This window comes from Lepidochelys kempii, chromosome 14 (genome assembly GCF_965140265.1).
Source record: "Lepidochelys kempii isolate rLepKem1 chromosome 14, rLepKem1.hap2, whole genome shotgun sequence".
Lineage (NCBI taxonomy): Eukaryota > Metazoa > Chordata > Testudines > Cheloniidae > Lepidochelys > Lepidochelys kempii.
This window is the reverse complement of record NC_133269.1, coordinates 4,401,084-4,425,540: the sequence shown is the minus strand read 5'-3', so window position 1 is coordinate 4,425,540 and position 24,457 is coordinate 4,401,084. Positions and strand designations below refer to the sequence as shown.

At 48.5% G+C, this 24,457-nt stretch overlaps 1 protein-coding gene and 1 long non-coding RNA gene across 11 annotated transcripts in view; both read right to left on the bottom strand.

Annotated features, from left to right (window-relative positions):
- SLC39A11 (solute carrier family 39 member 11) overlaps window positions 1-24,457 on the bottom strand; it is a 404,115-nt gene that overhangs the window by 91,293 nt on the left and 288,365 nt on the right. The window lies entirely within an intron of this gene.
- On the bottom strand, window positions 4,603-17,815 carry LOC140898374 (uncharacterized). Its single transcript, XR_012154972.1, has 3 exons — window positions 17,429-17,815; window positions 11,821-11,969; window positions 4,603-4,683 (listed from the first exon to the last, which is right to left on the bottom strand). It is a non-coding gene; the product is annotated as an uncharacterized lncRNA (long non-coding RNA).

Sequence of the window (24,457 nt, the reverse complement as noted above, 5' to 3'; positions counted from 1 at the left end):
TTTTCACTAAGAGGGTGGTGAAACACTGGAATGCGTTACCTAGGGAGGTGGTAGAATCTCCTTCCTTAGAGGTTTTTAAGGTCAGGCTTGACAAAGCCCTGGCTGGGATGATTTAACTGGGAATTGGTCCTGCTTTGAGCAGGGGGTTGGACTAGATGACCTTCTGGGGTCCCTTCCAACCCTGATATGCTATGATTCTATGTCTCTTGCTTGGTGGCAAAGACTTCTGCTCCTGGTGAGAGACCGTGGAGGTACTGGCTGGCCTCTGGGGAACAGAGTTAAACGCTCAGCTTTCAACAGATGCACGGGGAAGGGAGCCTTTGGGAAAGCGAGGGTGATACAATTGGCTTGAACCCTAGACTAGGGGAATGCTCGCTGTCCTTTGACTAAAGCCATTGGGTCCAGAGCCAAAGTCACTTAAGTGCCTAACTCCCAAGCACATGGATTAATCTGGCCCTCGGTGCCAATGGCAAGGATTTGTTTCTGCAGAATCAGCCCGGCAGTTTACAGCGTCCCCTTGGATCCTTGACGTCCACACCAAAGACCCACAATCTCAGCCATTCGAGCCTCATCTGAAAAGCCCACACCCTGCATAAACCACCATCTACCTACCTCAGATAGGGTGCGACCTGCTGGGGGGGGTTCAAACCTCTGACTGCAAAGTCCGGGCAGCTCAAAGCAGATACCAGGAATCTCCTCATGGAGGCATATTCCTGTGAGGCTGCTGTGACAGAAGGCACTAGACCCGGTCCGTTTCAGCAGCAGGACCATAGGGTGGTTCTTGAGAAGGGACTCGCCATGTCTCTCAGTTTATTACTTGTACTGCGGACTCACCTGGGCCCCAGCTGAAAGTCAGGGCTAGACACAGGCACTCGGACAATTTTATATGGCTTTTTTTGGGGGGTGGGGTGGGGGGGGAGGGGAGGAAGGCTGGGAAGAGAATAGACTCAGCAGTGGCTTCCCATCCACCAACCAGGAGATCGTTAAACCCAATCATCATCCCCGCTCATTATCCTTAAGACCAGCCTCCTCAAAAGCCTGGCCAATTGGGCCTAGAAACTTGTCCTAAAGATCACATTTTGGATTCCTTATAGGCAGAAAGTCCCCTCCCAGAAGTCATGTAGTGTCAGCTGAGGGGAGACTGATTGTCCTTTCCAAGCAGCTCTGAATAGCAGGGGTAGGCCAAGAGAATCATTTTGCAGAATGGAGTGAAGTCAAGTGTTTGGTATTTCCAGATGCTCATTTAAAAAAAAAAAAAAAAAAAAAAACACACACACACCAAACCCCACACGCCAACTCTATAGACTGGGGAAAGGCTGAACTATTTCATCCAAGTCAGACATTAGGACAGTGGCAGGGGAGGGGGGGAAAATTAACAGAACTAAATGTGTTGTCGTCAAGTATGGATGGAAATTTGCAGCCCATGCCCAAGGGTGGTGGGGAGAGAACCAGACGGCTGGCCACCTGGGCTGATTTAAACCAGGGCGCCTGCAGGGCAGAAGAGCGAACAATGAAAACGCTGTCCTCTTAGAAAGCGGCATGAGGTGCCATTGATTTGGGGTGGGAGGGCAGAGGTACGGAAGTCACTAAACGAGACTGGATTATCAGAGTTCAAAGAGAAAGGTGCAGCACGCCGAGCGCTCGGAGATGCACACTGGGGCCAGGGAGCAAGCGCTGACCTCAGGCTGCCCACTCCGAGGCAGTTGGCTTTAGAAATCCCAGGTCATAGGGTTGATGTTTTATTTTTTAAGAAAGGCCCCAGAGCATCTGACTGGCTGAGATTATTCCCTAGGTAAGAACCGTGCTATGTTTTCCCAGCCTGGTGCTCAGTAGAAAGGGGATCAGATGTCTTTAGGGGCTTTATGATGGCTCCCTCTCACTTGGTTTGCACAGCCCCAGCACTCCTCCGCAACCCGACGACAACTAGACGGCGTACAGAGCCCCATGGCTCATGAGTAGGTCCTAGGCTAAATCAGTGTGTGGGGTACCAATGGAAGGGATTCACCCTGAGCTCATCCCTCAGCTGTCACCACCCCAACCCCACCTGCAGGGAGAGGGGCTCTCCCAGGGAGAGCTGCAACCCGCCCGCCACATTTCCTGGCTTCTTGTAACTGAGCTTTGGGTCCCAGAGTCACCGGGAAGCATTTGAGTCAGGCAGGCAGAGGCCAAGACAAGGCAGCTTTTCTGTTGCGAGGGGTTGTTTGCTTAGCACTCAGGCTACCAGAGCTCACGGAGGGTTATACAAAGGGCGGGGGGGATTTTTAAAACCGCTTCATTGCCTGCTCCCAGGCCCCGCTTTCTCCTCCCTGAAATCCTGGTGGATTAGATCCTATTTAGGATCCTAGATCCTATGTCCTGGTCCTAGATTTTGCAATTGTTTTCTGAGTCAAAGTTAAAACAAAAAAATAAAAAACGACATCTGGGACCTGGAGAAGACTTTAAGCAAGCTGGCCTGTTTCCCTCCCCCACACACTCACTCTGCACAGCTAAGTGGCTCCCAGGGCCCATCCTCCCTGGCTCATTGATACCCCCACACATACACACTCCCTCCACTCCTGCCCCACATGGCTAACCAGCTCCTGGGACCCATTCTCTCAGGCTAACTGTTCCACCCCCACAAGGTTCACCGATTCCCATGGCCCAGGCTCCCCTCCCTCTCAGCCCCCCACCACTCTGCTTGGCTAAGCAGCTCCTGTGCTCACGCTGGTCTTTATCCTCACACAGACAGATGCCACAGTGCTGGCTCTAGCAAGAGCCCCAAAATACAACAGGCCAGGTCCCTGGAGTTGGCTGGTAGAGCCCAGACCCCAAAGAACTCCAAGCCAGGTGTGCAAATCCCTCCCACCCCCCAGCCCAAATCCACAAAACAGAGCAATCCGCCCCCGCAAAGGGCATCCCAGGACTCCCATGGACTTCAGTGGGTCAGGATTCCCCGCACACTGCTTAATTCAAACCCAGCTCCACAAGGCAATCCCTCGGTCGCAGCCACAGCCCTCACGCAGCTGCTGTGGGCCTGGCTCCGACGTAGTTAATGAGGACCGAAAGGTCATTTCCGCAGAGGAAATCCAGGGGTCCATAAAAGCCGGGTTTGGCCAACAGGCAGTTCTCACAGGCTGTGATGCTCGAAAGGGAATATTCAAAAGCCCAGCGAGAACAATCGCATTGCCTGCAGGCAAGAGACAGCACAAGAGGCGGGCGCAGGGCCAAAGCAAACGATACATAGTTGAGGCAGAGGACAGTCATTCAAGCATCCTATCAGAATCACAGCCCAGAGAGGCTACCTACAGGGACAGGATGGGCACTGTGGGGTAACCTGAACTACACAGATGAAGAATGGGGGAAGATTAGCACACACAGAGCCACCTCCAGCAGACGGAAACGAGCAGCACCCTCTGCCGCACCAAAGATCACTTGAGACAATTGCCCATCCAAAGGAACGTTAGACACGTTCTCCTCCTGACCCAATGCCGGCACAGAACAAAGAAGAATCTCTGGAGAGGGACGGAGCTAGGGAATGGGAGTCAGGACCCCTTGGTTCCACTCCCAGCTCTGCCACAGACTGGGTATGCAACCTCACTTCCCTGCCCCATACCTCAGTTTCCCCATCCGTAAAAATCATGATAGCGACGCTTGACCTCTCTCACCTAGGGCTGCAGGAGCTGGTGTTCGCAAAGTTGAGAGAATCTCTAATGACAGGTGTTCTAGAACCTCGTTACGTTAGTGTTCTCCAAGCTGTGGTCAATGGCATTAGGGAAACACCAAAAAAAGAAAAAAACCACCCCACATTTCTGTCGGTTTACATGCACAAATCAGAAGCACCCACTTCCTGCTCTAGATGCCTCTGACACATCATGAAGATCAAACTGAACACGGCAGTACACAGAGCCAAAGTAACGGACCTGGCCTGGTCTCAGATCCTCCCACCCAAACGCTGGAGAACACATATACAATGTGGCTGCATGGTCCAAAAGTCAGCAGATCGGGGTTCATTCAGACCAAAAGTGGATGGGTGAAATGGGCCCCTCCCTTTTATTTAGAGGTGGGACCCACCTCAAGTGCCTCCGATGATCTCAGCTGTAGCAGTATGGCATGCGAGACCTGTCTAAATGACAGGCCAAACCATGCCAGGCTTTCTAGGTCGAACCCAGAAGCCTGAACTCCACCCAGGAGCTGAGAAGCAGCAAGTGCAGATCACAGAGCAGAGAGGCCAAGTCCTCACAGTCAGAAGCCCCACCTAACAATCCAGCCACAGCATTCGGCACCCCTCTTCGATGAAAGCTGTAGCCCCAGCACAGAGCGCGTTGCGGCAAAGCAAACCAGAGATGGCCATGGCACATGGTGGCGACGTCCCCACCTGCAACGCAGGCTTGGCCAACTGGCTGCCAGGAGGCAATGAGGGTTTGAAGCATCAGGATTGCAGGACAAGTCCAGACTGCAATTACTGTTCCACTGAAGCCTTCCGGACCAGCTTGATGAAAATCCTCTACACCCCCACCCTACGTCAACGGGGCCCAAAAAGTAAGAGCTGTCCAGTCAGCGAGAGGCCAAAAAAGACACAGAACCAGAATCCTCCTCTGGCAGCCCCCTGGTCTTACCCAAAGATGCTTTTCACCTTCAACGATGGTCCCAACACATTTTCATCAGATTCAGCCTGGGTCCTCTCTCTGCCCAGGCACCAAGGACCTAGAGACAAGCGCCACATTGTTTTTAATAGGCCTAATAAAATGGCAGCTCCCCCTCCCAGCCATCACCACTTGCTCTGAAATGCATTACGGTATAGAAAACAGCAGGGTTCTCTTTTTCCAGGGGAAAGAGAAAAACCTGCTTGTATTCTGCTCCACTTTAACTTCTTTGTTCATTATTGGGCAACAACCTTGGGAAGAGAGCTCTTGTTAGGGACAGCATTTCAGGCTCAAGGCATGCAAAATTAGGGCCTGAATTTAAGTGGCAAGAGAAGGCAGCTTTAGTGACAAAGAAAACAAAAATCCACTATCCTTCTCTCCGAGGTGTCATTAGGAAGGATTAAAGGAAACCTGAGGAGCCCTCTTCTCCAAATGCAGAAAGGACGATTTGTTACAAGAGCCTGTTAAACCTTACAGAGAGGTATGTCAAATCTGTTGTGACCAAACCAAAAAATAAGACTTTAGATTTATATTCTGACTCCAATGGCGGTTTCCAGAAAAAAAAAAAATTACTGGGGTAAAATAAGTATTCCAACGCATCAGATTTACTCAGGAGCCTAGAAAGTAAGATTTTTCGGAAGTGACTTGGGCTTGTCTACACCTCCCCGCAGTTCTGACCCCCAGGGGGTGTCAATCGAAGCACGTCCCAGCACGCCGCGGTCTATAGAGCACAGCATGCTAGCGTGTGCTGCAGTTAACACCCCCGCAGCCCAAACTGCAGGGCTGGTCCGTGTAGGCAAGCCATGAGTCCCCGTGTCCAACGGGACTCAGGCGCTTTTGAAAGTTCTACCTCTGGTGAACAACAGAGGTGTGATAAACCAGCCGCTTTCTACTCAGCGATCAATGAATAATAGGGGCTTTCTGGAGAACTTGGAAGTGGTCTGTCAACTGACAGTCACTAAACATTCTGCCATGCCTAGTGTACATTGCTGCCTTTAGGTGAGGTCCATGGGAGGGGAGGAAGTGCCACACTTTGCCATATTGGGCCCATAATGCCTGCATTTCCCAGTGTAAATTGGGAATCTCTTGCAAGGAAGCCTGTTCTCACAGGAATAATGAAAGCATGGGGCTACCAGACACATGTCAAGCAGAGCAACTCACTGGATTTTCATATAAGTCAGTTTTAGGTGCCCAAAGTTACATTTCCAGATATGGATGGGCCTGGAGTGTCTAAAAGCGGTGACCATTCTAGTCAGTAACTTTTAGCTGTCAAAACTTAGAGAGAAACCAATGCAGAATACATCAAGAGGAAAAAAAAAAAAAAAAACGTGCTATCACTGATCCACAAAAAAAGTCATTGGGCTCAATGCAGGAATCATTGGGTGAGGGTCTCTGGCCTGGACTATGCAGGATGTCAGATCAGCTGATTTCAGTGGTCTCTTCTGACTTGAAGCTAGGACTATGAAGTGATGACAGACCCAGTCCGCTGCCATTGTCTGTTTCAGTAATAGAACCAGGCTACTGGAAAAGCTGCACCAAAAGAAATCAAGGTTAAAAGTAGGAGGGATTTGGCTGGCCAGCTCGGCATAGCATAGACTGCTACCCAGCACCCTAGTATGAGTACACCTTCTGTGTAAGGTCAATAGAGCTGAAATATTTCCAATCCCAGCACCGAAGTCTAGTTAGATGGAGATATTGCCATCCCCACAGCTGCTCCTCCCCATTCACAGTATGGGATGGAGACAAATGGACGTGAAAAGGATGTTCAGCCCTTCAACAGCTGCAAGTGTTGGGCAAGAAAGGCATCTTCTGTTCATCGGGAGAGATTCTTGGTGTGCTGGCAGGCACTGGCTGAAAGAGGATAGAGAACCTTTCGTTTCTAAAGGATTTGGTTTTGGTGGAAGGCGAACGACTGGCAACCTCAGATACTGAGCAGCCTTTTTGGTATCTGCAGAACAGGTATTGCACCAGCTGCTGGTAGATGTGCAAGGGCCAGATCACAACTGGTCACACTAAGCAAAGAATGGCATTGCAAGAAACAGCTGGTTGGCATGTCTTCCGCTTGCAGTGCCTGCGTGTTGCTTTGCCACCACAATTGCCATCCCGAGTGTTTGGCTCCTGCTGGTTGTAGACATTGGCTGTGATGTCTGGCTCCACTGGGCTACAGTTTCTTCCATAGGAAAGAAAGCCACAACACGCGGCACTGCACCATGGGAAGTTACCCCAACGCCCCTGCTCTTAGCAGCAGCACGAGCACCGTGGGATAGCTGCAGCGATATAATCAGGGTCATAAAACATGCAGAAAAATAGTTAAGCTACAAACACTGGAACAGCAAGCCCATTGCAAGGACATCCAATGAATGCAACAAACCAGGTTATGCAATCAAGTCCCCTGCAATGGAATTAGTAGAATTCCACTTAGACTGGAATTTTCAGAAGGAATTAGCACCTATATCTGGTGCCAGATTTTCAGAGGAGCTCCGCACATTGGGTTTTCTTTTGAAAATCTAGCCCATTGTAAGTGCCACAAGAGGAGGAGCGGAGCCCTTTTGAAGAACTGGACCTTACTGAGACACCCGCTATCTAGCACCTTTGTTGAGGGTCTCAGCCAAAAGGCTCAGAGTGGAGTGGACTACAGAGAATGGCCTTTCCTCCCACCCACCCCACTTCAAAAGCAAAAACAAACCACCCACCCACCCACCCCTGAAAGTCTATCAAAGTTAGCGGTAACTATGCTTAGCCAGCCATCCTGCCTGCCTACTGTTGCACGTAGGCAGAGACATCTTGATTTATAGCTTGCCCCTCAGTTTCACCCACCATATCATGATATTTATTATATGTTCATATGTCTACAAGCACACACACACTTTTATTTGAGCAAGATTAGTACACACGCTACGCTGGTTTGTCAGATCACTGCTCGCTGGCACAAAGTCCATATTTGTTTCCCCTGCAGGGGTGAAAATAAAGGGGGTTTTGTATTTTCTCCCTCTTCTCTTTGCGGGTCTGAGTGAGTTTATTTGACACTCCAGTGCTCTTTGTGAGCTGAGTGCCCCACAATAAATGCTGCCCTTAAGAGTTACTTGGTTAGACAGAGGGACCCTCTTCAGAGGAGAATGGGGGGCTTGTTGAGATGAGGCAGGAGGGAGGGTGGGGGAGGCCCACTGAAGAGAGTCTATGCAGCCCTCATAGAAGGGTCTCTGTCCTGGACTCACAATAGAGCAAAATTCTTAAAGACACCGGGGGCTGAAAGGAAGGAACGAACATTTTCCTCCCTTTAAAAAGGAGTTTTAAGGAACAATTGAAGAAGCAATAAAAAAAAAGAAAAGTCTTTACTTTCCCAGACATTTTTGGAAGTAGGGAAAACATTCCTCCCCCTTCCACAGTATGACTCTTTGCTGGAAAAAGTTCCCCCCTTTTTACACATATTTTCACCTCTTACTGCCACAAATCAGGGCCCTAGAAGTCCCCCTCTTTTTGGGGGGGGGAGGGGAGGGGAGGGGAGAAGGGGCCTAGCACAGAGATAATGGAGAAATAATCCCCTCTTCCAGTTGAAACCAGGCCAAACATTAGCCTATGGTTCAACTCTACCAATGGCTCCTCTAAAAAGCCCAATTCACAGAGTGGAGCAGGGGGAAGAGACTGCAAAGCCCCCCGTGAGCAGTTTTCCATGGGAGACCCAAAAAAAAAAAAAAAAAATCAAAACCCAAAGTAAACCACAGACAGCTACCAGAGTCACTAACACTGCTTCGTCTCCTGCTCCCAGCGCAGAGCAGCAGCTTGGCTTGCCTGCCACAGGCACCCATTTTGACGGCCGAAAGGTGGGAAGCTGCAGAGAAGGGGACATTCCAGGACAGGGGTGAATGGGAGCGAGACCCACCTGTCCACGATCATTAAATTCATCCGCAGACACAAGGACGATGGTTGGGTTGTGTTTATTGAACACAAGAGAAGGGGGAGAGCACGCAATTCTTCCTCCACCCTTATAAAAGTCAGCATGCAGGCCAAAAAAACCACAGCTACCAATGAACCTCCACTTGCAAGGTCGGAAACCCAGACTTCAGCCAACGTACCTACAACATCCCCTGCTATTCCAGTCCTTCCCCTCCACAGCTTTGCCGGTTAAACCTACATCAACCCCCTAACATTCTAGTCCTGGGACCAGGACCACCCAGGAGAGGGGAGGGGCAGTTTGCTCCAGGCCACCCATTTGAGAGGGCTCCCAAAATGAAGGAGGGGCAGCAGGGCCAAATCTGAGTGAGAGGCATTGCGGCCATCAATAGTGCAGGGAGCAACTCGTCCACCCCAGCCAGGCCCAGATCCCACTGGCACCATGCCACGTGGTATGGACGTTTGTAATGTGAACAAGTGGGATTTGAATGAAAATACTGGACTGCTTTCCGTTTGTGACCTAAATCAGGATTTCAAAGCCAAGTCCCAGGAGGTGAATGGCTGAAATCCAGAGCCTTTGCATTTCTAGAAGTACACATGCCACTGTTCCACACTTGGGGTACAGAAAAAGCGACTGGATATTACACACTGGACCCATAACAAAGTCCTCCCCCCAACACTTCATTTCTTTCCCATCCTTAGCTCCCCTTCTCAAAAGCTGACTTCTGGACCATCTCAGCACATCATTGCCCATTCACTTGGTCAAAAACAGGGTCCTCTGCAACCAACGTCAGTCTGAATTTGCATCTAGAGCTGAACTCTGTGGTTTGGCCTCCTATTAGTCTGGTTTGTTTCCATTTTGTTTTTAAGCCCTTAATATTTAAAAAAAAAAAAAATACCCCACACAGTTCAAAGCCACTTGCCGGGAGTTGCGTGACCTCAGCTCATGTTGCCCACATAACATGTCTGTCAAAGACATGAGTCATAGCCAAGCCCCACCCTGGCAGGATTTTTTTTTCCCCCTTCCATGTTAACTTCGGTTGCTGCTTTGCTGTGTTTGGGGCATTTGATACAATGGAAAACCACATCCTTGAGGGCTGCAAATCCACTCCCCACACCCAAACCAAATGCTGCTCATCATATATGTGACACTAAGAATACAACTCTTTAGGACGTTGGCCAGCTAAGCTGTCTAGTTTCTTGCTTGTTCTCTTTTGTGCTGGCAAGCGGTCAGGACTGTTCGTCAAGACTAAGCCTTCAAAAGAAAGAAGCACACCAAAATTCCAAGTGGCAGTGAACAAGGAAGTCTACTGATTGCTCCATGCAGAACCCACCCAAACAAGCGTCTGATCTCACTCCTCTTCCTCCTTCATGGTCATAAAACAGACTTTTCCACAGGACAACTCCCTCAGATTCAGAGCACCTTGGAAACAAAAGGGATCCTTCCCTTTGACCAGGTTCCAAACCAAAACATCTGGCCATCAGCTGCAGAACTGATCAGAAAAAGGCCGAGATGGGAGAGCAGACAGTTCTGGTTATTCTCAGACATCCAGAAGGTACTCTTATTTTTCATACACAGTTACATTCAAGGTGGGTGTTTGGCCATAGTTTTCATACATCATTAATCAAACTGCCTATTAGGCCCCTCTGATGTCACAGAAGATGCAATCCAAAAGCAGCACAAGTCAGGCCCTGAAATTCTTGAGGATATTTAAGTGTTAGGTTGGAGGGGGCGAGTGTTCCTGAGCCATCTCTGGGCGGCCATGAGCTATGCAGACTCAATGAACCCAGGTCCACAACACTTGCAAGGGCCTGAGGTGATGATCACAGTCTCACTAAGCCCAAACTAAACCCAAGTTTACTCTAATTAAAGGTGGGATCATCTTTCTTATCCCTGAGAGTTGCTATAGATCCTATTATGCCCATTATACAGATGGGGCAACTGAAGCAATGGAAGTGAATGGCTTGATTTACTGCAGGTGCTCAGCATATCTAAAAAGGTCCAGGCCCTTACGACTTGCCCGTGGTCACGCAGGTCAGCAGCAGAGCCTGGAACAGAGCACTGAAGTAATCCCGTTTTTATCTACATGTCATACTGCTTCGCTATGCACAGCTCCCCAGCATTCATCTAGCATCATTCATCAAAAAGATGGTCAACCACGTTTGGCTGGAGTGCAAGCACTTTGCACTCTGTATGGAGATCTGGATTAGATATTATTGGTCCTAGTCTTTACTGCCTGGGCCAACACATAGATTGATACTGCCTTCAAAAACCAGAGTGTTTTCAAGTCTTTTCACAGTGACTGGTGTGGCCCAGTCAAAAAAAGGAAAAAAAAAGGGGGGGGGAGGGGGAAGGGTCTCATTTAATCATTCTACACAGCTGAGAATGATTTTGCCTGGGACCAGAAGAGGAAAGAGGAAGAGAGAATTAACCAAACTCATATTTTAACACAGAGAAGAGAGCAGCTAAAACAAAGAACTGGTGTGACATATCCACAAGACAATTTGTTTCCAAGAGATTTAAGAACGAAGATACTTCTCCAATTTGTCCACTACCGAAAAGACAGATTGCATATGAGAACTTCAAGTATCTTAAGGAGGGGGAGTAAGATAAAATGAGCCATTGAGTCCAGAGCCAAATGTAATGCCCAATGGTTAGAAGTACAGGACTGGGAATCAGGGGTTTTAGTTCTGGGTCTGACACGGACTCTAACTGATCACCACAACTGACGCTGGGAAGGAACTTTCCTCCAGGTCACACTTGCAGAGACCCTGAGGGGTTTTTAGCCTCTCTGCAGCATGGGGCATGGATCACTTGCTGGTTTGAACTAAAGTAGAGTGTGGATTGTTTGTAACTTGAAGTCTTTAAATCAAGATCTGAGGACTTCAGTAACTCAGCCAGAGGCTATGGGCCCATTACAGGAGTAGGTGGGTGAGTGAGGTTATGCAGCCTATGATGTGCAGAAAGGTCAGACTAGATAATCATGATAGTCCCTTCTGGTCTTAAAGTCGACCAACTCCCATTTCTCGAGGCTCCCGGGCCATGCTGATAAAGTAGGAGATGGGGCCATGTTGAACACTGAATCTGTCTTCTGGGACAAGTAAAGCAACTTGCTGTAAACCCTAATCCTGCATTAAGAGCTTTCATCAGAAAGGAATGGTATTTATTAAGGAGTTATAGGAGGTAATAAAACAGAATGTTTTCATACAGGGTTGACACTAACATGGGGGACTGTGTGTTAGCATTTGGCCCTTCGTTTTTAAATACATCTTTCTGCTGAAATAAGCCGTTTTAAACAAGGCTCACCTTTGTAGTGCAGTTCTAGCTTTTGGGTTGGCCTTGGTAACTGGCAAGACATTAGACTTTTCTCTGTCTCTTTGTTGCTTTTCTTTTCTGCTCAAAGTTTAAACAAATACTCAAGCTGCATTGTCCATCTGGCATTATCCCCCTATTGCCTGGTGGATAAAAAGGGGAGTGGGGGGAAAAAAAAAAAAAGGAAGAGAAGGAGATGAGCCTCAAGTCAAGAAGTTTAACAGCCCAAAATTCAAGAGCATTCCAATCCATTCTAGAGAGAGGACCCCCTCCACCATCTAGAAAATGCTGGTTCCAGCTACTGCCACAGGTCAGAACCAATCACTCTTTTTAATAATACACATGAGGAATGAGAAGTGGTGCTGCTAGATTAGTTATTTTTCTGATCCAATTAATCAAAAGGGAACGGAAATTCGCTTTTCCTGATGTAGGCTGCATTTCAGAGTATGGCAAGAGTACGTGATCCACCATTTTGTTGCTTGAAGGATATCAGAAGAAAATGCACCCCCAAAAGAGCATTAACTTCTCAGGTGGGAGCCTTTGAGATACATCTGGCATCAGTGATTCGCCAGCTTTGGGTAGTAGGGGGAGAAGTTCCATTTCATGACCCAGGACATCTCCAGTTTTATTTGCATTGCAGTAGTGCCTGCATGTCCCATCTGAAACCAGGGCCCCATTGTGCTGGGTGCTGTACGTGCACATAGTAAGAAACAATCCCTGCCCTGACATCTACAACAGGCAAGCCAGACAAAGGATGATCATCTCCCTTTAGCAGATGGGGAGCCGACTCAGAGACAGAAAGAGATTTGCTCTAGGTCACGCAGAGAGGCACAAGCAGATCCAGGAACTGATCTCCTGAGCCCCAAATGAATGATGTAACCATATGACCCCCTGCCATTTAAACCACTACTGATACTCAGCTCAGTGGCACCATAGGCTTGGGGCAGGACTGTAGCCGTGCAGGACTGACAGGTCAGCTGTCTTGTTAGTCTTCGCTTAATGGCTGAGATTTGAGAATTGCTTTGCCCATCCCTTCAGTCCGAGTTTCTGAAGGGGGGGACAAGTACTCAAGTGATGGAGCAAGTTAATCCAGTAAAAAACCTAACCAATCAGCTGATAATCAATACCTGAAACCATAGCTCCTGTCCCACCTCACTGCAGGAACTCTCACATTTATTCTTGGGTTCTTAACCTCACTGGTTAAGACTTAGCACATAAATAGCCCGATTTCATTTTCAGTTTACCTGGGCTGTGTCTTTACTAGGAAACTTCCCAGCTGTTCACCCCCACCAATGGAAGTGGCAGCTCAGACAGGACTCCAGAGCAGGAGTAAGTGGGTTTCATTGCAACCGTATCATCTATGTCCCATCAGCACTGCAGCCCCTGCTATTGCTAACACCAGTGGGGAACCATGGCAAGGACATTCGCTAGTGTAGACAAGCCCTAGTGCCCCAGTCACTGTTACAGGGACCACAAGAAACCCGACAAGATTTCATTTTTAAAAATTGAAGGTTGGTCCATGACTAGTCTGGAGAACGGCACTCACAGTGGGGTAGGTCAGGCTTCTGCACCCCAGCTCCCCCAGCTTGTAAGATGGGGATCGCTCCCCTCCCCCAGCTCAAAAGGGGCAATTGTAAGGACTAATCAAGGCGCAATGTCGATTCCCCCTAGAATCTCTTGGGAGATTGCTTGGGCCAGTGGTGCTCGATGTGGAGATGCAATGCTGCTGTATCGCAGCAGTGAGAGGGCCGGGGTGCACAGGAGCATCACGTGTCCCATGCAAGCTGCAGAGCCCAGCTTCATGGAGGTCCTCCTGCTGATGCTCCATAGACAAGCAGGGAGACGGTGAGTGACCCAGATTAGGCTGTGGGGTGGCCAGAGCTGTATGCACAGTACAGACCCATTGGGTGAAACCTTCCCTAAAAAGGCAGAAAGAGGAGGAAGAAACAGCAGGTCCCATTTGCTCCTCTCCCACACACCTGCTGTGACCCAGCTTATTGGTGGCCGCTGCTGCAGGCCAGGCAGGGCAAAGTAGTAAAATCCCCAGCATGTTTCTCCCTGTTGGAGGATTCTACAAGAGGTTTCCAGTGTGCAAAGAGAACAGACTCCCCCTTGAAAGCTTTGCCACTGAGAACACAAGATGACAGCGCTTATTCCCCCTACTCAAAGAAAGCCATGGGTATAATTCCACCAACCCAACTGCTACCTGCCCTAAGTCTTGTGAGGTATAAGGAAGGTATCCTGTTGAAAAGGACAGTGGGGCGTAGATCTCCTCCCTCTACCCCCCATCAGCACATATACACCAAGAGAGACAGCAGTTAATACAACTGCCAAAGCATCTCTAGTCAGTGAACTTTGCATTTCTGTGTCCATTTCACAATCTGCCCATTGTCCAGGACTCACTTCACCCACCACTGAAACGCAGCCACCTTGAGGTCGGAACATGGCCGCAGTTTAAACAGTACACCGCAGGTGGGGAGTACCTCATGCTGTCATCATGACAAGGGAAGTTTGAGGTTGGCAGAATGTTAGGACTTGGGATACACAAGGGGCATCAACAGAAGCCTGTCTGGAGCCACGTGGTTTTATTTCCTGTATTTATTTGAGCGAGAGCGAGAAGCAAAATTAGTCAGTTTTTCAGCTATGCTGTTATGTGGCCTACAAGCAAGTAACATGCAAAGTACTGTAACAACATTTTACATCCTACAGCACCTTCCATGCAAGGATCTCAGATGTACTCTGCAAACACTGGACCAAAATTAGTCATTAGTAGAACAGTGTTCAAGGTAGTGTTGAATTAACCCCAGGGGCGAATAGGACTAATTAAGCTTGTGAAATAAATGTCCTCCACCCATTTTTACAAGTAAGAACCACCAATGCATTGAGAGATTAATTGAGACATTGACTGAGGGCACAGAACAAGTCAGCAAGAAACCAAAGGAGTCCTGAGTCCCAGTCCCCTGCTTTAACCACTAAGCCAGAATCTCTCCCTTCATAGTCTCCATTTCCCTAGGATATCTTCCTCCCAAAGGCCTTACATTACTGCACGCCAAGCTTTCCCTTCCTGCCAGCTCTGGTGCCCCCACGGCCACTGTCTGGTAACAAAAAGAAAGACTGCTCGCTTCTCTTGCTGAGACATTTTAATAGGGGCACTGTCTCACATCCCAAGCCCTTAGGAGGGACATATGCCACACAGTGAAAAGCAACCATACTAATGTGTGGGAAATAAAAGTGCCTCTTGTTTACTTCGAAGTAACCTCAAATCTTTCTTTTCCAAGCTAGCGTCACTTACTCTCCACAGAAAGCAGCAGCTAGCACTTTGGAAGAGATGGTGTTGGCCTCAGTGATATGTCCAAAGGAGCAGACAGCACTAACTTGCTTGTATGTTATTGGTTGCAGGTCTAGACTGGTGTGGTCTTCTTGTTGTAGGAAGCAAAAATAAGGGAGTCATTCATATTTTTCCAAAATTCTCACAGAAGTACTCTTGTGCATCAGAGATACTTGCATAATCAGTCTCAATCAAGTGTTCCTCTGCATCCGAGTGAGCAAGGAGTCTCACGTCAGCCAGCCATACATCAAACACTGCTCAGGTCCTGTGCAAGACCTCACTGCTAGGAGAAATTAAACACACACAGAACCAGCGCCAGCTCGAGGCAGGAAACAAAACTCATCTAGGTTACTGTCGATCCATATTTTTTCCCCGGGGGGGGGGGGGGAGAGGGGGTGACGACGACAGCAGCAGGGAATCCATCCACACCTATAAGGTCAAGTGTCACAAAGAAAAGCAGTATTTTCACTCCTTGACTGCCCTTCCTACCACTCTTAGCATGGCATGACAAGTCACACCCCTGTAGTATTTTATATACTGGACCTTCGATTCTATTCACACTACCGGTGAAGTGCGTTTGACCCATTCCAAGAAGCTAAAAATTTCTTTTAAAGCATATGTAACACAGACATTTCTCAGGAGGATAAAATACGCAAGTTCCAAAGAAAATCAAATATGTCCTATATAGAAAGAAATAGTCCTCCCTTTCTCTTTTTTCCATTTTAAGTCTCTCCTAGCTGCGAGCTGTGTTTATACCAACTCCCCCTATGCCCTCCCTTTTTAAAACGTCCAGTATCACTGTCAAGCTCAAAATACTTCAAATACTGTTCAAGTATTCATTGAAATGGGCTTTAAGTGACAGGTTAAAACCATTTCCAATGAGTGGTACACAAGTCTGTGTTGTGGAGACTGCGATCAAATAAAAACAGGGTCCTGTTACAAATATAGGGGAGGATCAGATTGCAAAAAACAAAAGGTGTCAGGTCACTTAAACTACCTTTGCCTCTGGTGGATGATAAGAAGGTGAATCATTTGAAAGCATTCCAAGTTTAGATCAGCTGAGCGTTCGGAGTTCCTTGCCTACCCTGGCTGCAGGGTGCCTGAAAACGTATCCCAGTGGGAAAAACAAAAAAAGTCACCCGAAAGGACGTAGGGGCAAAATGGAAACAAAGACTTATTATATAGGGGAGAAGCCTAAAGCAACCATTAGACCGGTTTATAGTGCCCTGAAAGTTAAGGGCCTGGTGTTAAATTACAGGCCAGGGTTACTCTGTGCCTCCAGCGACAGATCTTAAAAAGACACAAGATAAAATTAAAACACCTTGCTGAAAAGACGAAAAGGCAGCGCTTTCTGTAAGGACGAACCATTTTATCTGCTTTTTCCAGAGACCTGGTCGCACCAAAGTACTTGTGATCAGACACCGACCCAGAGAGTGCACTGCCCTTTCGGGCTTGAAAACGCTGCCCACTGCACTTCCACGGCACGTGTTGGAGAAGACCAGGACAACACACACAAACCGAGGCGCATTCATGTGTACCGGATCACTCTGTGTTACTCAGGAAAATGGATCATTACCCCATAGATTCTACCCAAACCCCCTCCCCCCCCCCAAAAAAAACCAAACACATATTCCCCCTGCATGAAATTTGGTTATTTCTCTTTAATTCCTTTCCTAAAACCAGCTGATCATTTTCTCCATTTTGGCGTTTCCAGACAACACTTTAACCCCCTGTTACATTACAGCCTTAACCTGAAGACTTATTTAACCCCCCCTGGCTCCATGCTCTGGGAGGTTACTCAGTTTCATGGATCTGCTGCTATTCCTCAGAAGCCTGACCCAGCTGCTGCGGAGGGGAGGCGCTATTTCCTCACCAATCTCGCCAGCAAAGTAACGGATCTGGGAAAAGAGGGACTAGAGAGACAAGTGCAACAGACACCTTTATAGGTCGAGTCGCCTTTCTCTCCATGGAGCACAGTAGCAGGTTATGGTGCCCATATAAACTGCCCACTTATTTATCTGCTCTGGACGGGAATAAAGGTTGCCCGTATCACAGTTTAAAAAAAAAAAGAGGGCGGGGGGGTTGTTTTTCCAAATGCATTAAAATCGAAATTTAGGGTTAAAAGATGGGGTGGGGGGGGTGGAGAAAGATGATCAGTGTGGACAGAATCTGATTCTAGGCAACGCCAGTGCGCCCCCCCGGTCACCATTTCCACCAGGTCGCTCCTAAAAGCGTCTCCCCGAAGCGACTGGGGTCGCCAGGACGGCCACTTACCTTCAGGTCACCAAGCAGGACGGGGATGGAGCCAGATGAACGGGTGCGCGTATATCCCCCCACGCGGGGACCCAAGAATACATCACCCAAAACGGATCGGGGGCGAGGGAGGGAGGGAGGTCATTCCACGCGGGACCGGGTCCTCCAGCGGGACTCCCCGGGCAGCATGAAACACCCCCGCCCTGCTTGGGGCGCCCCCCCAAACAACAACGAGACGCCCCGGCTTTGCAGCGGCTCCGCCAAGCCCCCCCACCACCACGCGTGGCCGGCTCCCAGCCCAGGCAAAGGCGCAGCGAGGGCTCCCCACCCCGCACGGGAGCTCCGGGTCCGGGCGCAGCTCGCCGGGCGCCCGCTCCGCTCCGCTCCGCTCCCTCCCGCCGCTGCTGCGCCCCTGCCGCCAATGCCCCGTCCTGCGCCTGCCATGCCGCCCTTATATACGCCCCAGCTGCGGGCGGCAGCCGGGCAGGCTCGGTGGGGAGCGCACAGCACCCTGGGAGTTGTAGTCCGCCCCCCCCCCCCCTTTGCGGGCAGCTGGGCAGAGCTGGAGCCGGGCGGGGGGGAGGCAGGAGAGGTTCGTGCCGGCTGGGGGGGGGGCCGGCGGAGTGCGGAGCCCAAGGCGTCAGGGGCTGCCCGGCCTCGGAAATGGGAAATCTCAGGGAAGGATCAAAGCACCTTAGAGGGGGGGTGAACACCTGGCGAAAGTCCCGCAGCGCCCAGCTCGGGTACTTTAAAAATACCTCTGGGCTTCTTTTTATGGGCCAGCGTGTTTTTTCAGCCAGGCCCGTGCACTGGCTTCATAGGGCGCTTTTCCCTGCAGGCACCAGGGCTAGAAATTTACCTTGAGAGAACAGGAGGACTTGGGGCACCTTGGAGACGAACGCATTTATTTGAGCATAAGCTTTCCTGGGCTACAGCTCCCTTCATGGGCTGCATCAAATAAATGTGTTCCTCTCTAAGGTGCCACAGCTCCTCCTTTTCTTTTTGCAAATACAGACTAATATGGCTGCTACTCTGAAACCAAATATTCACATGGCTCCAGAAGCTGAGGCTCCAGGAAAGACACCACTTATCATGAAACATGCAATAAATCAGGTGGCTGGACAATAATGCAAGTTCCCAGGGAGAGGAGTATGCACAGAATTAATTCCCTGTACCCACTGAGTAAATGAGTTAATTAGGAGTTTTAGGGGTGAAACTGATTAACTCTCTCAGGTATTAATCAATAATTAAACTAATCATTAAGACATGTATTAACTGAACTAGCAGTCAGCTACATTATTGACCTGTGTGTTAATCTAGACCCAATGCCTGGAAGCATTTACACACAGGAGTAGTCCACTCAAAGTCAATGGAACTACTCCCACTATAAAGTAAGAGGCGCATGTGTAAGTCTTTGCAGGATATTTGAGGCCTGAGTGATGCATTAATTTAATTATATATTTCTGTGGATTCCTTCTAATATCACAGTTTTTGCTAAGGTACAGGAAAATACATGGGTTAAGACATGGGTGCAGGGCAAATGGTAATGCTTAAATGAAGTGCATATATTTAGAATGCAAGATATTCCTTCCCCATAATGAGATCCCAGGATTTGTGTGGATCTGTGATTTGAGAGGACAGGACCTCCCCACACACAACACACCTATTCAGGACAAATTCCTTTCTCTCCCCCACGGTAACGGAACTTTTGGCTCCACAAGGCATTTTCTAGCCTCCTATGTGATTCTTTTCCCCATTGCTTAATTTGTGCAAGGGCTGAGCCCCGGCTCCTCTGGGCCTGGCAGTTCCTAGGCCTGGCACCTCTGGGCCTGGCAGTTCAGAGCCCCGGCACCTCTGGGCTTGAGGTGTCAGTTATGAATGTAAAAAAACTGCTTGAACCCCAGCACCTCTTTCATTACAAATTAAGCACAGCTTTTTCCCCATACAAAGGTAGTCTGTAGCCACGCAGCCCATTTGGTACCCACTGACGTCGACAGCTTGGGTCCAGGATTATATAAAGCCGGCAGAGGGACTCTAGGCTGGGTGGGTAGTTCAGGTTAGATACCAAACTCCATGTAAACTGCAAAATTTTCTTAGGGGCCAATTTGAAGAGCAGGGCTGGGCTCCGGGGAGATCTGAGGGAGGAATCTTCCACATCTGGCCAGCTGCTCAACAGCCACTGCTGCTTGTGTGCATAGGGTACCCCCTCTGCTATGGGGAGAGGATGGGAGGGTAGGCATAGCAGCAGTTGCTCAGCTGCAGCTTGCCTAGGTCCTGACCTCTGCATGATAGCAGGCATCCACCAGAAAGCACACACCAGCTGGCAGCCATCTTCTCCAAATCCTGCTACTCCCTTGCTGGGTGGCACAGGGTTCACCTGGCAGGGGATTCTCCAGCTATGTAAAGGCAGGACTTATCCCCTAATGCAACCAAGCAGGCTGCCTCAATGAAATGGCAAGAAGAGTCCAGTGACAAGCCTGCAAGGGGCGCCGGGCGAGGGGAGGGCAGGTTTTCAGGACCCAACGCTGCTGTGGAAATGCTTCCTTCCCCTGAATTGCTTTGAGAGCAGATGAATTTATTTAAGAAACCACAGCTGAAACACTGCACAAATTGCATTGCAGTGCTTGCATTGGCTGAGTTTTGAAGGAGAGAGTGGGTCATTTTTATGGTACATTAAAGGAAAAACAAAAACTTACTACGTTTCATCCTTTGGGTGGAAATTAGAGTCTACTTGAAGTGAGGGAGTAAGGATCAGTGGTTAAAGCATATAACTGGTAGTCAGGAGCAGAAGGGTTCTAGTTCTTGGCTCTGCCACAAACTTCCAGTAGGAACTTGGGCAAGTCAGTTATCCTCTTTGTGCCTCAGTTTCCTCCTCTAGCACAATGGGAATAATGGTATTCAGCTCCATGTTTTGCTATGCTCCTGCACACAGACCCACGGGGAATGCTCATGTGAGTAAAGTGGAGAGGTACATAAGTCATCACAGAATCAGGACCTCACAGTGCAAAGTATTTTGTGTTTATCAAAATTCTATAGCTCATTAACAAACCAGTATTATAAAAGCCCTCACTCAAAGGGGAAAGCTAAGGGCCTTGTATTACTTTGCTCAAGCCCTAAAAGATGGGGGCTTTTTCCCTCCCCTTCGGTTTCTTGCAGCTCTGTCCAGTTGTGAATTTCACTCTGCAGCAGCTGGCTCTAGCATGAATAGTGTGACTAGATACTTGCTTCGCTGGGTCTCTGGGGGCTGAATCACCAGCCAGTGAATAAGCTGCTTGTTCCTCTTACTTCATGTTTTGAGCCCTACTTGGCACCAGGTTCTCTTTTTTGTAGGAATCTTTTAACATTCCTTGTATGTAAGAAGTGACACCTTCCAAAACATGGACTGGAAGTGATGGGGGTTTCAACCAGCAAACCACGCGCGTGTGCAGGAAATTTTAGGAGCAGCTGTTTAGCTGGGAAAGTAATAGCAACAGCTCCAGCTGTGACCGATGATAATTGGGAATTTAGAACACTTCGAGAGAGTGTGACAAGCTTAGAACGCTGCTTGCAGTCGCTCACTTGCTAAGTGTAATTAACTTTTTTCCACACTTGCAGTTCAAGCTATAGACTTGTATCAGATCCTATGAGCAGACAGTGGGTGTGGAACTGGCTCAGCTACTCGGTGGCAAAGCATAACAGCCTTTTGTTGCGCATGTGCTGACTGACAACGTGCAGAATAGCAGAAAGCGCCACGATTAAATGTGCACACAGTTACATGGGGGCAGGGTCTGTCTTCTGTGGTGTGTTTGTACAGTACCTAACACAGTGGAGCTCCTAGAAGCAACAATATTACAAATAAATAATAATTAATATGAGCACTGCCCTCCTGTATTCCCACAGCAAGTGCAGCTGGAGAAATCATTCTTCACTTGCTCTCCTAGAGCAGTGGTAAAACAGAACAGGGGAACATTTGCCCAGAAGTGCTGCTTTTCAGTAGCAGACAAATAATGATGATACAATACCTCACTCTCCATTGCACATTTCATCAGTGGATCTTAAAGCACCTCACAAAGGAAGCAAGCACCGTTATACTTATTTTACAGCAGGGGAAACTGAGACACAGAGGCAAAGGCCTGGATCCACAAAGGGACTTGCATAGACTCTAAGGACGGAAAGGACCACTGTGATCATCTAGTCGGACCTCCTGCATAACGCAGGCCAGAGAACTGCCCCAAAATAATTCCTAGAGCAGATCTTTTACATCAAAACTTGACTTAAAAATTGCCAGTGATGGAGAATCCACCATAACCCTTGGTAAATTGTTCCAATAGCCCTCACCCTCAAAAATGTGCACTTTATTTCCAGTCTGAATTTGGCTAGCTTCACCTTCCAGGCATTGGAGCCTGGTATACCCTTCTCAGCTAGGTTGAAGTGCCCATTATCAAATATTTGTTCCCCATATAGGTACTTAAACATATAGACTGAAGCAAGTCACACACACACCCCTTCTCTCTGTTAAGCTAAACAGACTGAGCTCCTTGAGTCTATCTTTTATAATCTTTTAATCATTCTCGTGGCTCTTCTCTGAACCCGCTCTGATTTATCAACATCCTTCCTGAATGGCAGACACCAGAACTGGACTCAGGATTCCAGCACCGGCTGCACCCGTGCCAAATACAGAGGTAGAATAGCCTCTCTGCTCCCTCTCGATATTCCCCTGTTTATGTATTCAAGGATCACAGTAGCCCTTTTGGCCACAGTAACAACACACTGGGAGCTCACATTCAGCTAATTATCCCTCATGACTCCCAAAGCTTTTTCAGAGTCTCCACTTCCCAGGAGAGTCCCCCATCATTAGGGATTGTAAGGCCGAGTGTTGCAATGCCTAACTCTTATGGACCTTGGAAAATCACTGGCACTCACAAAGCCTGGGGTAGCGTCTAGATTCCCTATATAATGAACGGGAACCCACAGACACCTGAGAATGGGATCCAAAAAAGCCAGCATGCTGCAGGGGAGGGAGGCTGCCTGAACAAACCAATGGAAGATGGACACGAGAGGGGTAGGGCCTAAACCTTGCCCCTCTCACAGATTTAGGTGCCTAGATGTGGGCTGCAGCAAAGTGCCTACCTGTGCTTGCCACCCTCTGCCACGAATCCTCTCCTGGAGTCAGGGACAAAGGCCATTCCTGCAAGAACGGCCACACACCATGGTTTGGTGAGGAGGAGCAGGGAAGGGGCGTCCTTTCTACCTTTCAGTTCAGCTGCGAAGGTACTTCCCAGGGAGGGATATGAGACCCCACTTCAATTTCCCACCCACCCCTCCACCTGACGAGAAGGGATTTGAACAGGGGTTTCCTGCCTCTCAAGTGAGTGCCCTCATCTCTGGGCTACAGAGTCACTCTCACTCTCTGTGGCCCAATTAATACTTAATTATTGACACACAAGGGAACCCCTTCAAGAAGGGCGGCTGAGAGGGACCGACGTCAGACGTTCCCAGAGTCCAGCAGTTGCGGTTGTGCTGACCCATTTCTCGGAGTTATGTCTCCACTGCAGACCACACAGCGGCACAGGTCTACCGTGTATCTGCTCTACGCCGGTGGGAGAGCATCTCTTGCGGGCATAGTGCTGTCCACATCAGCATTTTTGTCAGTGAAACTTATGTCGGTCAGGGGTGTGTGTTTTTTTCACACCCCTGACCGACAAAAGTCCTAGTGTACACACAGACTTAGGCACAATTTTTCGAAAGCTTGTCGGTTTGACATCCTCCATTGCCATCTGATTTATTGCCCTTTTTTTGGCTTGGTTATGGAGTTCCCCAAGGCTCCCAGCATAATTTTCACATTAATTCAAATCTTCTATAGCCCAGGAGACTCTACAGACAAGTGGAGCACTGGTACAACTATGACATCAGAGAGCGCCGAGGAAGCAAAACCTGGTTCATCAATTCCCCCTCCCCCCCCCCAGACTTTTTAAAATCCTCTCTTTTCATTAAGAAAAGGAGTACTTGTGGCACCTTAGAGACTAACCAATTTATTTGGTTCTCTTTTCATTAGCACCTATTGAACCAACACAGTGGGAAGAAAAAGCTCTCTGCTAAAAGTGCAGCATCCCACCACTGCAAACCAGGGCTGAGATATACCCAGTCCACTCCGAGCTCTCCAAAAAGAGCTGATGTCCTGATATTTCTCAGGGCTGGTCTACACACAGTTTTTGTTCTGCTTTCACTTTAATTCGGCTTAGAAACAGATGAAGCGGCACGAACGCCCTAGCATGGATGAAGTACTATAGGTATCAGGAAGCGTCTAGTGCCAGAGGGCATAAGCTATACGGAAACGAGCACTAAAATCTGGGTTGGGAATTTTTGACGGCATCTGAAAATGTCGATTTGTCAAAACAAACTTTTTGCAGGACTGCATTGTGACAAACCATTTATTGGACTGAATTAGAGAGAGACCGAACCCTACCTATGCTAGAATAGCCAACAGCTAAATGATTATGGATCTCACCTGGAACGTACCTGATTCGGATCAGGATCTTGAACCTGCCAGGTGACTGCCCTAACCAATGTTCTATTCTGGAGTCTCTCTCTCTTTCAAAAAATTAGAGAGAAAGGTGGGTCTCAGTTTCATCCTGATGCAGAATGGGGACAATTTTAAGATTTCTACCGCAGGAAAGGAAAACCATTTCCTGCTCATCCCTAGCAAGTGCCTTTACACTAGTACAGCTGCATCGAGAAGTGGGGCTGGAACTGTTTTACTAGATAAGTTTCTAAACCCAGATAGCGACAGAAGTACAAAACCTGTGTTTACAGCAGGCCTAAGGAAACACACAAGTAATTTTTTTCTCCCCCCAAAATAAATACAAATCTTTTGGGGTCTTTTTTCATCCATCATAAAGTAGCAAATAAAGAAGACTGGGTGCAAGCCCAAGTTTTTCTTTTTCCCTCTGCTGTTTGCCTTTGAAGAGGAAAAGCATGCAAGGCCACAAAATCTTACAACTTCACTTCAGTAGGGATTGTTTAAAACAAAACAAACAAACAAACTGAAACAAGAAAAGACTACAATGACAC